A 14,289-nucleotide genomic window follows, 5' to 3' on the forward strand; every position below is an offset into this window, starting at 1 on the left:
AGAGGGTCCACAACTTGGGCATCCTCCTCAATCCACAGCTCACATTAGAGAACCATCTTTCAGCTGTGGCCAGGGGGACGTTTGCCCAGGTTCGCCTGCTGCACCAGTTGCGGCCCAATCTGAACAGGGAGTCATTGCTCACAGTCACTCATGCCCACATCACCTCGAGGCTCGACTACTGCAACGCTCTCTACATGGGGCTACCTTTGAAAAGTGTTCGGAAACTTCAGATCGTGCAGAATGCAGCTGCGAGAGCAATCATGGGCTTTCCCAAATATGCCCATGTTACACCAACACTCCGCAGTCTGCATTGGTTGCTGATCAATTGTCTGTCTGTCTGTCTGTCTATATAAACAGAATCACAGATTTGGAAAGAACCTTTAAGGTCATCCAGTCCAACCCCGCCGCCAGGGCAGGAGACTCTACTCCATTTCCAACAGATGGCAGTCCAGTCCCTTCTTGAAAGCCTCCAGTGATGAAGCCCTCACAACTTCCAAAGGCAACTTCTGTTGCATTGTTCGATTGTTCGTTCTCACTGTCAGAAAGTTCCTCCTTATTTCTAGGTTGAATCTCTCCTTGACCAACTCAACCCAATTCCTTGTTTCACTGTTTCTATTTCTGGATAACCTAAACTAACTGCAGTGAAAATGAATCTTAAATGGGGAAACACAGGCTCTAAAAACCCCTGAACGGCTTCCCTAAGGGCAGGAGGTTGTGGGAAGGCTAGGTCCATCTTCCATGTGCGTGTCAGGAACTGGGGTTCAAAATATAGCACAACTACTCTCCAAACAGACCTGAACTCTGTTTCTGAGTGGTCTTACACATGGCAACTCCAAATCTCAACTAGCAAATGCTCTGTCCTACACATTGGGAAGAAGAATCTGAATTTCAAATACGAACTGAATAATCAAATTATCACAGATAATCCCCACTCTGTTAAAGACCTTGGTATACTAATAAAAGATTTAAGTGCCAAAGCCCACTGCAACAATATAACCAAGAAGGCTTCCAGAGTTGTAAACCTAATCCTACGTAGCTTCTGCTCTGGCAATCTCACGCTGCTTACCAGAGCTTACAAAACTTTTGCCAGACCCATCCTCGAATACAGCTCATCTGTTTGGAACCCATATCGCATCTCAGACATTAACACCCTTGAAAATGTCCAAAGATACTTCACCAGAAGAGCCCTTCACTCCTCCACTCGAAACAGAATACCCTACGAGACTAGACTTTCAATCCTGGGCCTAGAACTAAGACGCCTTAAACATGATCTAAGTATTGCCCACAAGATCATATGCTGCAACGTCCTGCCTGTCGGCGACTACTTCAGCTTCAACCACAACAACACAAGAGCACGCCACAGATTTAAACTTAATATTAACCGCTCCAAACTTGACTGTAAAAAATATGACTTCAGTAATGGAGTTGTCCAAGCGTGGAACTCATTACCGGACTCCATAGTGTCATCCCCAAACCCCCAACACTTTACCCTTAGATTATCTACGGTTGACCTATCCAGATTCCTAAGAGGTCAGTAAGGGGCGAGTACAAGTGCACTAGAGTGCCTTCCATCCCGTCCTATTGCTCTCCCATATCTCCTGTACCATTCTTCTATTTCTATATCTCTTCTTCTATTCTGTTATTGATATGTTCTATTCCTATATCTTCTTTTCTATTCTTTCATAGATATATTTTACTATGAGTATCTCCTCTAGTTACTCTCTCTCTATATATATATATATATGTGTGTGTGTGTGTGTGTGTGTGTGTGTAGATTGTTCTGAGTTCGGGTTTTGCCCCGTGTAATATTTTGAGTGTCTTTGCGACGTTTCGGTGAAATCACATTCACCATCATCAGGCTGAAGTTATAAGCTTCGTGCTGCTGTAAATATACAGTATTTCTATATTTACAGCAGCACGAAGCTCATAACTTCAGCCTGATGATGGTGAATGTGATTTCACCGAAACGTCGCATAGACACTCAAAATATTACACGGGGCAAAACCCGAACTCAGAACAATCTACATACATATACCTGTGAAAATCTACGAAAACATATATCTATATATATATATATATACACCCACTAAAACTCTCATTGCGTATTGGACAAAATAAATAAATAAATAAATAATAAATAAAATAAATAAAATCCGCAGATGGCTTTGCAAAACAGATCAACGGACTTGGAAGGAACTTGGAGGTCATCTAGTACAACCCAGCCGGCCCAAGCAGGAAACCCTACATCATTTCTGACAGATGGCACTTCAAGTCTCTTCTTAAAAGCTTCCTATGAGGGAAGTCTTTATAAACAACAACAACTAATAGTCCAGTTGCCTCCTGAAAAAAAGCAATTTGGGGAGAACCATGACCTGGATGACTCTGAATCTCCCAGTAATGAAGCTTCTCACAGCTTCTGAAGGCAAGTTGTGCCGTCGGTTGATTGTTCTGTCAAAAAAGCAAAAAAACCCGTGTCGACCGGTTCACACGACGCGCGCTCGACCCGGGTTCTGGGAAATGGAATGGCAGGGGACCCAACGTTCCATCCCGCGTGTACAGCGCAGCCACAAGCGCGCGCTCGCGCCAGCCCGCCAGCTCCCGTGTACACAAAGCGAAGGGCTTCTTGCTCTCCGCCCCTTTTCCTTTCCCATTGGCCGGCGCGGTGGAGCCGGACGCGTCTGATTGGCTCCGAGCCCTGGCGCCTTGCCCCGGAGATGAAAAAGGGGAGGGGGGTAAGGAAGCCCGGGAGGGAGAAGGGGGCCGCCTGAGGGAGGTTCGCGAGGCTGGATGTTTCTCCCTCCACCCCACTCCAAGACCGCCTCTGCAATCGGCTTCTTTCTCTTGCTTTGATCCAGCCAGAGGGTTCCAAGCGAGCGGTGAATTGAAGGCTCAGATGCTTTTCCTAGTTTCCGTCCCGCTCCTTTCTCCGGCTTGAGTAGAGGGCTGGACTAGAAGACCTCCAAGGTCCCTTCCAGCTCTGCTCTCCTCTGTTTTGCTCTATAGTTCCTTCTCTTCTCTCTATTTTCTCTATTCTTTTATTCTCTTCTCTTTTCTTCTTTCCTCACCAGTTCTCCATTAAATTCTATTTTATTCTCTCTTCACTCTTTTCTATTCTATTTTCTCTATTCTTTTATTTTCTTATATTCTCTCCTTTATTCTATTCTCTCTTCTTCTATTCTATTTATTCTTTTATTCTCTCCTCTCCAATTCTACATTCCATTCTATTCTATTCTCTCTTCTCTCTCTATTCTATATTCCTTTATTCTTTCTTCTCTCTTCTCTGTTCTATATTCTTTTTTTCTCTCTTCTATTCTCATCTTTTCTCTCTTCTTTATTTTCTCTTCTCTTCTACTGTCTTCTATATATTATATACTCTTATTATATTTTATTCTCTATTCTCTACTCTATTTTCTTCTCCTTTATTTTATTCTGTTCTCTACTCTATTTTATTCTCTCTTCTACTCCTCTATTCTGTTCTATTCTATTTCATATATTCTATTCTTCTATTCTGTAATTTATTCTCCTCTCCCCTCCATTCCATTCCACATCAGAAATAAAGCAGACCAGGGTTCTTGCAACATTTCCCCAAATGGCCAAGAAAAACCCAGAATACAATCCTTGGTTGTACAAACAGAGGCATAGAATCAAAATCACATGAAGTATCAGTACCTCTTTATATACACCTGTGTTGGTCAGTGCATTAGAAAACAGATGTTGAGACTTTTGGAGGAAAGTGCAAAGAAGAGCAACTAAGACGATTAAAAGCCTGGAGATGAAAAGATATGAAAAATAGTTGCAGGATTTGGGTTTTGGTCAGTCTAGAGCAGTGATTTTCAACCTTTTTTGAGCGGCGGCACATTTTTTACATTTTAAAATCCTGGGGCACGCCACCAACCAAAATGACACAAAATGACACCCTAAGACACTCTCCTCTCTTTTTCCACCTGTCTCCTCCCCACCCTTGTGTGTGTATACACACTCTTGAACCATTTCCAAAACAGGTGAGGGCTGGAGGGTTTTTCTCTCTTATTTTTGGGGTGCTTTTTATCATATGCTTTAAATCAAAAGTCACTTCTCTCTCTTTTGTTTTTCTCTCTTTCTTCTCATTCTCTGTCTCAATCATTTTCTCATTTCTCTTTTTTCCTCCCCTTTTTGCTCATTTCTCTCTCCCTTCTCCTTTTCTCTCTCTCTTTCTTTCTTTCTCTCTCTCTCTTTCTCTCTCTTGCTTTCTCTCTCTCTCTCTCTCTCTCTTGCTTTCTCTCTCTCTCTTGCTTTCTCTTTGTTTCTCTCTTTTCTTTCTATCTCTTGCTTTCTCTCTCTCTCTCACTCTCTTTCTCTCTCTCTTGCTTTCTTTCTCTCTCTTTCTTTCTCTCTCTCTCACTCTCACGCTCTCTCTCTCTCAGCAAAAAGTTGCGAGACTGGAACCTGAACTTCCTTCTTCGCGGCACACCTGACCATGTTTCGCGGCACACTAGTGTGCCACGGCACACTGGTTGAAAAACACTGGTCTAGAGGAGTGTTTCCCAACCTTGGCAACTTGAAGATATTTGGACTTCAACTCCCAGAATTCCCCAGCCAGCGAATAGAAGCTTTAGTAGCTAAAACCATTGGAAATTTGTCTTTTCCCATGATCTTAGGCGACCCCTGTGAAATGGTCATTCGACACCCCCCCAAAGGGATCCCGACCCCAAGGTTGAGAACCACTGGTATAGGAGGTTCTCCTGCTTGAGCAGGGGGTTGGACTAGAAAACCTCTCAGCTCCCATCCAGCTCTATTCTGTCCGAATTCTGCCTTGATTGGACGCTACTAAGTGATTGATTATAGCTAAGGATCTTTGCATGCCCCAGGCCCTTGCTTTGCTATACCAGAATGTACCAAAGACACTTTTGGTGAACAAATCCTATTTAAATTCAAGATTTTGACCTCCCCCACACTTTGCAATCTCCCTCCATAGGTTTCCCCCCCCCCATCTTTATAGACTCCTGAGGGATACCTGTACATCAATCAAAGCTTTCAAGCCCTAAAATATAATTTGCACCTGCAAGCTCAATCCGGCTTATTTCTTTACGGTTTCTGTCTCCAGCCCTCAATCGGCGCGGTTCTCCTTTTTTTGCAAAAATAAATCCTGCCGCATAAAATCATGTAGACCCTCCCTGTCAATCCCCGTCCGTCACTCAGACGCCACTTCCTACCGCTAAAGATTGCCATTTCGCTGCAGGTGTTACCTCCACTTAAAAACACCTATATTTGTTATTTTTAACGGCGGTGGAAACCAAGCCCGGGAGGAGCACTATTAACCAGACTTTTGGATTTTGAGTGGCTAGAATAAGCAGCCGGGAGGGGGAGGGATCCTTGTTTAATAAAGTTTGGTAGCTTTGGGGCTGGCAAATTGGGAGATGAAAATAGCAATTATTTATTTTATTTTTTTATTTATTAGATTTGTATGCCGCTCCTCTCCGTAGACTCGGAGAATTATAATATCGAATAAGCCCTGCATTGCCTCCCACCAACCCAGAATGAAAACCAAAAGGGAGATGCTATCGGCCCGAAATTTCCGCACTGCTCTGATGTGGTCTGTTAAAAAATCTTGCTCATCGCCCCCCCCCCCCAACCAAACTCTTCTAGCATTTGGGTCACAATATCTGTCTCAAGGCCTGGCACCAGTAGCGGGTTGCTACCGGTACAGTTGATGCCATCGCATTGGTAGGAAAAATTGACCATCTCCGGCGGGCGTTCACATGCGTCCGAGCAAGAGTTTGCTTCTGCGCATGTGCAGGAAACAAAATGTTGCAAGTGGACGCGTGTTTGTGAGATATTGTGCCAGCTTTTTGTTTCTGCGCATGCAACGGAAGCAAAAGAAAAAATCACCAGAATCTCTCTTGGATGTGCATCCCTGTGCATGTGTGCAGAAACAAAATCTCACACATGCACACATGCTCGTAGCGGTGGGAGCGGCAACCCCCACTTTCCTGGCACCTCGGCGATCCTATCCTATACAAATATTTGCACACTCACAAGGAAAGGTTCCAAAGATCCTGATTTCCTGCACCCCATTTTTTTTTTTCAAGAAACCCAACAATGCAATTTAAGTTCCGTCTATCCTGTCGAATGCCTGTTAGCCCGAGTTTCTATGTACTGCTGGTTTATCGCTTCTAAATTCCCCCTTTGATTAACTTCCCATTTTCTCTGTACACGTCAACTTGTCTAGCCATTTTGCAAATATACATATATATTTAAATACATACATACACACATATACACACGTACACACATGTAAATACGCATACACCTTTCCTGCCAGCTCTCCTGCACTCATTCTGTTTCCTGATTGTTTTTCTTACTGGCAAGGCCAAAAAGAAGGGCAGACTGGGAGGGAGGGATTTTTCCAACCACCATTGTCCCACTCCACCCTTCCCCTTGATCCCGTCCCCTCTCCCCACATGCATACATGCACAAACATCCTGGGCAAAGGATACGGAAGGTCGTACAGCTCTTTGTATTCGCCTGCGTGTCCCTGTGTGTGCAAAAAAAAAAAAAGGAGGGGGTTTGTGCATCCTGCTGCCAATCGCCACACCCCCGTCCTGCCCTGATTGGCCAGTCTCCTGCACACACGCGCACGCACACACACAATTACACACCAGAGCTGCACACGCATTCCTAAGCAGGGCCCCAGCAGGGAACATCGACTGAAACTTGGCACTGCTAATTTTTTCTCCCCCCCCTCCCTTCTCCTTGACACGAACATTTCACCTCTAATTGTGGGTGCTTTTTAGATGGATTCCCTTGCTGGCTCCAACCACGAGTACTACAACGTAATCCTTCACTTACGACCACAATTGAGGTGGAAATATACCAGGGGTGACATGCTACCGGTTTGGCCCAGTAGCATTTGGGCTGCTGGTGATTCAGCCACCCACCCACCATTTTCTTTTTTTTTTAACCCTCTGCGCCACGGGCGGATTCTCAATTCTGCCGCTACCCGTGCACTGTGTACGCAGCTTTATTTCTGCTGTGGACACACACGTGTGTCCCAGCAAGATTTTGCTTTGCGTATGCGCAGGAAGCAAGATCTTGTGAGGGGATGCGCCCGAGGAGATTTTTCTGCATGCGCAGAAGCAAAAAACCACTAAAATCTCACATGTGCACATGTCCGCTTGCAAGATTTTGCTTCCTGCAAAAAGCAAAGCAAAATTTATTTATTTTATTTTATTTTATTTTATTTATTTTATTTTATTTTATTTTATTTTATTTTATTTTATTTTATTTTATTTTATTTTATTTTATTTATTTTATTTTATTTTATTTTATTTTATTTTATTTTTAATTAATTAATTAATTAATTAGATTTGTATGCTGCCCCTCTCCGTAGACTCGGGGCGGCTCACAACAACAATAGAAAACAGTTCATAACAAATCTAATAAATCTCGCTGCGGTGCCCATGCGCGCCCGCAGCAGAAGCAAAGCTGCACATGCAGCTTAATTTTCGCTACTGGTGCGCCATCCTTATCCATACCGGCAGGAATTTGATACCGCTCTGCGCATGCGCAGAGGGTGATAAAGCGTGCATGACGGTGAAGTAAATTGCACCTTCTAAACTGGTAGGAAAGGTAAGTCCAGTTCACCATTGAAATATACGTTGCCGAGTATGACCATCATTAAGTGAGTTTTGCGTCATTCTTTTACGAACCCCTGCCGTTGTTAAGTCAGTACACATTGAATCTGATTTCCTCATGGATTTTATTTATTTATTTATTTATTGATTTGATTTGATTTGATTTGATTTGATTTGATTTGATTTGATTTGATTTGTATGCTGCCCCTCTCCGTAGACTCGGGGCGGCTCACAGCAATAATAAAAACAATGTACAGTAACAATTCTAATATTTAAAAATATCTAAAAACCCATAATTTAAAAAGACACACAACATACATAAACTATATAGGCCTAGGGGAGATGTCTCAATTCCCCCATGCCTGACGGCAGAGGTGGGTTTTAAGGAGTTTACGAAAGGCAAGGAGGGTGGGGGCAATCATAATCTCCGAGGGGAGCTGGTTCCATAGGGTTGGGGCCACCACAGAGAAGGCTCTTCCCCTGGGTCCCGCCAGACGACATTGTTTCGTCGACGGGACCCGGAGAAGGTCAACTCTGTGGGACCTAACTGGTCGCTGGGATTCGTGCAGCAGAAGGCGGTCCCAGAGATATTTTGCTTGCTGGAAGGTTGTAAAAGGAGAACCGCATAACCCCAGGACACTGCAACCGTTGTAAATATGAGTCAGTGGCCAAGCGTCTGAATTTTGATCACATAATTCTTCTTTGGCAACCTCCCGACCAGCAAAGTCCGCAGGGAAACCAGATTCACCGAATAACCGGCTTCCTATAACTTATCGATGGCCGTGATTCACATAACGACGGTGGTAGGACAGGTCGTAAAACGGGGCAGAGTATATATTGCAATTTGATTTAGAATTAAAAGCAGAGACCTATCTTCTAGGGCTTGTTAGAGGGCAATACGTAAAATCAAAATACTACTTGGTCATCCATATAATAACTGCAGCAAGATTAGTCTATGCACAAATAGGGAAAGATAATAACCTCCCAACAGATAATATGGTTATAAACAAACTTATGGATTGCGCTGAAATGTCGAGACTCACTTTTGAACTACAAACTAAACAAGAGGAAGACTTTTACACAATTTGGGAAAAATCTTTATGAATGGCTTGAAACCAGAAGAAATAACTAATAAACAAGTAAATAATATATGGATATAATTGATAAGTATAAATAACACAATTAAAATGTAAACAATTGATATATGGATTAGATAAAGCAATAAGGAGATATATAGAGTTTGCTTTTGGAAATGATATACTATGTAACCATTTTCCTTTCTTTTTCTATTTCCTTTTTCTTTTTCTTCTATTTTCTTTTCCCTCCTTTTCTCTCTCTGTCCATCTTTCTTGTTTCTCTTTCTTCTCTTTTGCTAGGTTTTTCCTTTCACCCCCTTTTTCCTACCCTTTATTTTCTTTCTCATAACTACATGTTTGTAATAGTCGTTTACTGTTCTTTTTGAATTGTATTGTTTTTCTATCTGTGAATAAAAACTTATTTAAAAAAAAAAAACAGGGAAGAGTTCACCTAACGACAGACACCTAGGGCTCAATTGCAGCCATACATCGAGGCCTACCCATATTGGCAGGGGAAAAGCTTTGAACCCAGGACAAACGCCCGATCCTTCTTCTCTCACCTGTCCACTAATCATCTTTGCAACAGTGCAAATCGTTTTACGCTTGGCCTACACTTTGGATTTTGGCAAACTTTTTCATTCCTCCCTGTTCATGGGGTGGAAAGCTGCGCCGAAGAAAGACAACACTTCAAAAATCAGCTTTGTTTAAAAAGAAAAGACACCACACCTTTTTCTACAAGCGTGGCCCGGCTACCTCGTCCTTTTTATGCCCCCGAAGCTCGCAATGATCTTTTCCCTTCATATTAAGGTCTAGGCATTGAACACACACAGTGCCAAATGAAGAAGGAAGGAGAAAGGGTGGGAGGAATGGAAGGAAGGAAGGAAGGAAGGAAGGAAGGAAGGAAGGAAGGAAGGAAGGACGCACGAATCCCAGCAACCGGTTAGGTCCCACAGAGTTGGCCTTCTCCGGGTCCCGTCGACTAAACAATGCCGTTTGGCGGGACCCAGGAGAAGAGCCTTCTCTGTGGCGGCCCCGACCTTCTGGAACCAGCTCCCCCCGGAGATCAGAACTGCCCCCACCCTCCTTGCCTTTCGTAAAGTTCTTAAGACCCATCTCTGCCGTCAGGCATGGGGGAACTGAGACATCTTCCCCCGGGCCTATACAGTTTATACATGGTATGTTTGTGTGTATCCTTGCTTTTAATAATGGGGGTTTTAGTGTTTTTTAAATTATTACATTTGTTCTTACATTGTCTTTGTTATTGTTGTGAGCCGCCCTGAGTCTACAGAGAGGGGCGGCATACAAATCTAATTAATAATAATAATAATAATAATAATAATAATAAGAAGAAGAAGAAGAAGAAGAAGAGGAAGGAAGGAAGGAAGGAAGGAAGGAAGGAAGGAAGGAAGGAAGGAAGGAAGGAAGGAAGGAAGGAAGGAATGATTGGTACTCCGCACATCGGAGAAAGGTGAGAAAAAGGCAGAGGATTATTATCTAAGGCAGTTATGACAAACCTTTTTTCCCCTCTGCTACCAAACGTTCACATACGTGCATATACTATGTGGATATGTGCATGCATACCCACACCCATAGTTCAATGCTCCCCACGCCCTGTCCCCCTGCACATGTGTGCACAATTGCCCTAAACTGCCCCACATTCACACTTGACTCCCCCGCTCCCTTTCCCCAAATTCCAGTGGGCCCAATAGGCCCGTTTTTCTCTCTCCCCAGGCACCAGAGGCTTCTGTGAAGCCTGGGGACGGCAAAAATGCCCCACCCAGGCCTTCTGGAAGTCAAAAACACCTTCCCAGAGCCTCTGCGTGAACCAAAAATCAGCTGGCCACAACCCACATGCTTGCTCAAGCTGAGTAAGGCAGCGGCTCGCATGCTGGCAGGTATGGCTCTGTGTGCCACCTGTGGCACACATGCCATAAGTTCAAATCCAAGGTGTGGGTGACTGTCAAAAAAGATGCTGGATGTGGAAAAACTTCAGAGAAAAGTATCAGTGGTTATTGAAACGATGTCCATGTGCCGCCTCTATGTTGGTTGAGGCAGGCAAGATTCCCTTGAGTACCATTTGTTGGGGGTCAAGGGAAAGGGAGGGTCTTGCCTTCTCTTTCTACTCAAGATCCCCATGGACAATTGGTGGACCACTGTGGGACACAGAATGCTGGACTCGATGGGCTTTGGCCTGATTCAGCAGGGCTCTTCTTAGGTTCTTAAGTAGTTAAGGGGGTATCAAAGGACTGGAGGCAAAAACGTATGAAGAACGGTTGTAGATTTTGGGTCTGACTAGCGCCATGATGGTTTAACCTATAGTACATGTGCGAAGGTGGCACATGGAGCCATATCGGAAGGCATGCGAGACTTTGCTATGTTTCAGCTCCATCATGCATGTGTGTGCTGGCCAGCTGATTTTCGGCCTTGGGAAAGGCTGTTTCATCCACCGGATGCTTCAGACAAACAGAAGCATCTGGAAGCAAACAGACAAACCGGAAGTTTGCAAAAATACACTTCCGGTTTGCCATTATGTTGTTTTTTTGCACTCTGGGGGGTTCAGGGAAACTCCACAGGGCAAAAAAACAGCCCAACGGCAAACTGGAAGTGCGTTTTTCCGAACTTCCGGTTTGCTTGTTTGGGCCTTTTTTTTCATCTACCGGGTTCCAGAAAGGCCTGTGGTATGTGCGAAGCAGTGCGGGGAGGGAGTTGCGCATGCAGTGGGAAGAGGAAAGTGTTGTGGGCACATGCACACATGCTAGCAGACCCACACACACCCGTCTTGGCACACGAACAAAAAAACGGTCCACCATCACTGGGCTAGTCTAAAGAAAAGAAAGATTTAGGGAGGGACTTGATAGCAGTATTCCAGTATTTGAGAGGTTGCTCCAAAGAAGGTGGTGGGTGAAATTATTACTTCAGCAGAGCCCTTCACTTCTCCACTCGAAACAAAATTCCCTATGAAACTAGACTTACAATCCTGGGTCTTGAAAGCTTAGAACTACAATGCCCACAAGATCATATGCTGCAATGTCCTGCCTGCCAAAGACTACTTCAGCTTCAACCACAATAACACAAGAGCACACAACAGATTCAAGCTTAATATTAACCGCTCCAAACTTGACTGTAAAAAATATGACTTTAGTAATCAGGTTATCGAAGTGTGGAACTCATTACTGGACTCTGTAGTATCATCCCCTAGCCCCCAACACTACCCTTTGACTATCCACGGTTGACCTCTCCAGTAAGGGGCATACATAAGCACACTAGAGTGCCTTCCGTCCCGTCCTCCTATATCTCGTATTTCTTCTCTACTATATCCTCTATAACCTTCATTGTGTATTATTGTGTATTGGACAAAATAAATAAATAAAATAAATAAATAAATAAAAATATTCTCCAAAGCATCAGAGGGCAGGACATTATTTCAATCACTTACCTGAAATGGTACAAGTTTTCATGCTTGAGCAGTGTACTAGACTAGAACAGTGTTTCCCAACCTTGGCACCTTGAAGATATTTGGACTTCAACTCCCAGAATTCCCCTGCCAGCGAATGCTGGCTGGGGAATTCTGGGAGTTGAAGTCCAGATATCTTCAAGTTGCCAAGGTTGGGAAACACTGGACTAGAAAACCTCAAACGTCCCATCCAGTTATACTCTCTTCTGTTCTACTCTACTCTTCTATTTTTTTCTATATTCTCCTATTTTATTATGCTATTCTATATTATTCTATTCTATTCTATATTATTTCGTACTCTATTCTTTTCCATATTCTTCTATTCTATTCTAATTCTATTCCATTCCATTCCATTCCTTTCTATTTCTCTTCTTTCTAATTCTATCCTATATATTGTTCTATTCTATCCTAGACTATATTCTGTTCTATTCTAATTATTTGCTATTCTTTTTTTTTTCTCTTTTCATGTCGCCTGTCAATAGCAGGCACACTTAGCTCACTGGAGTTAAGAAATGCGCTGGGTTCCTTCTTCTGGAAAAACACATCCGCGTACGACAACCCTCGGGGTGCCATTTGGCCCCATAATAAAACCTTCAGCGTCACGTTCCCAGCTGCATCCGCTCAATCACATCCCCACAGCCGTTTGCAATTCTGTCTGGGCGAGACTTGTTTTAACTCTAGGCAGACCTCGACCTACCAATAGTTCACTTAGTGACTGTTGCAAGCTGTAAACGGCGTTGGAAAAAGTGGATTGCGACCGTTTCCACTTCTTTTGCAGCCTTGCAGAGTTCTTCAGAGAATGCAACCATTCATTTAGTGACCCTTACTAATTAGGGTCCAGGGGATAGGGAAGGGACTTAGGACAACATCTCCGTAGTCGCGTGATCAGAATTTGGAAAGTCAGTGAGAGACTCGTATTTATGGTGGTCGCACTCAGTGAAGTGCTACCAATTTTTTTTACTACCACACTGTGGGTGTAGTTTATGCAGGACGCCCTGCATTTTCTTTCAACCTCTTTCAGTGCAAATTGGGTGCTCTAGGGTGGAGCTCCATTTTTGCTAACTCACTGCATCCCCCCCCCCCGTCTGGGCAGTGGCCAACCCCTGGTCGCACTGTCCCTGGGGTCATGTGATCCCCTTTTTTGCAGGTCTTCGGACAAGCTAGGAGGAAGCCGCTTGAATGTGTCACTAACTGCGGCCGCGAGAGCCATCGTGAGGCTTCCTAGATTCGCCCATGTTTCTGCAACACTCCGTGGCCTGCACTGGCTGCCGATCGGTTTCCGGTCACAATTCAAAGTGTTGGTAATGACCTTTAAAGCCCTACATGGCATTTGGCCAGAATATATCCGGAACCGCCTTCTACCGCACGAATCCCAGCAGCCGATAAGGTCCCACAGAGTTGGCCTTCTCTGGGTCCCGTCGACCAAACAATGTCGTTTGGCAGGCCTCGAGAAGAGCCTTCTCTGTGGCGGCCCCGGCCCTCTGGAATCAACTCCCCCCAGAGATTAGAACGGCCCCCACTCTCCTTGTCTTTCGCAAATTACTCAAGACCCACCTTTATCGCCAGGCATGGGGGAGTTAAGATATTCTTTCCCCCTAGGCCATTACAAGTTATGCATGGTATGTTTGTGTGTATGATTGGTTTTACTATAAGGGTTTTTAGTTGTTTTATTAATTGGATTGTTACATGCTGTTTTTTTTAATCATTGTTGTTAGCCGCCCCGAGTCTGCGGAGAGGGGCGGCATACAAATCCAATAAATAATAATAATAATAATAATAATAATAATAATAATAATAATAACTGAACCCCTGCAGGGGTTCACTTAACAACGGTGGCAAGAAAGATTGTAAAACGGGACAATATTCACGTGAGAGGGTTTCCAAATGATTGGAGCTCTATTGTGGTCGAATCTGCTTGTATAACACAGGCATTGTGTGATATGCACACACTCAAGTGGGACTGCAGTAGGAAAGATCCAACTTGCTTTCCCTTTCTTCCAATTATCACCCTCATCATCAGTTGACAACCCCATAATAGCATTAGCATTTAGACTTGTATGCCTCTCCAAGTGGTTTACAGAGAGTCAGCATATGGCCCCAAATAATCTGTTGTCCACATTTTACCGACCTTGGAAGGATGGAAGGC

The 14,289-nt window shown here is 43.9% G+C and overlaps 2 protein-coding genes across 3 annotated transcripts in view; both read right to left on the reverse strand.

Moving 5' to 3' along the window:
- Window positions 1-4,679, reverse strand: part of RBM23 (RNA binding motif protein 23) — a 125,637-nt gene extending 120,958 nt beyond the window's left edge. The window contains exon 1 of the mRNA XM_070729189.1: window positions 4,676-4,679. The gene's annotated coding sequence lies outside the window, so the exon portion shown is untranslated. The remainder of the gene's footprint in view (window positions 1-4,675) is intronic.
- CZH14orf93 (chromosome Z C14orf93 homolog) overlaps window positions 1-6,542 on the reverse strand; it is a 38,210-nt gene extending 31,668 nt beyond the window's left edge. The window contains exon 1 of one of the 2 annotated variants that reach the window (XM_070729179.1): window positions 6,477-6,542. The gene's annotated coding sequence lies outside the window, so the exon portion shown is untranslated. The remainder of the gene's footprint in view (window positions 1-6,476) is intronic. The other variant, XM_070729180.1, reaches the window with a different exon arrangement.
- Window positions 6,543-14,289: the final 7,747 nt, after the last annotated feature.

This window comes from Erythrolamprus reginae, chromosome Z (assembly GCF_031021105.1).
Source record: "Erythrolamprus reginae isolate rEryReg1 chromosome Z, rEryReg1.hap1, whole genome shotgun sequence".
Taxonomy (NCBI): Eukaryota; Metazoa; Chordata; class Lepidosauria; order Squamata; family Dipsadidae; genus Erythrolamprus; species Erythrolamprus reginae.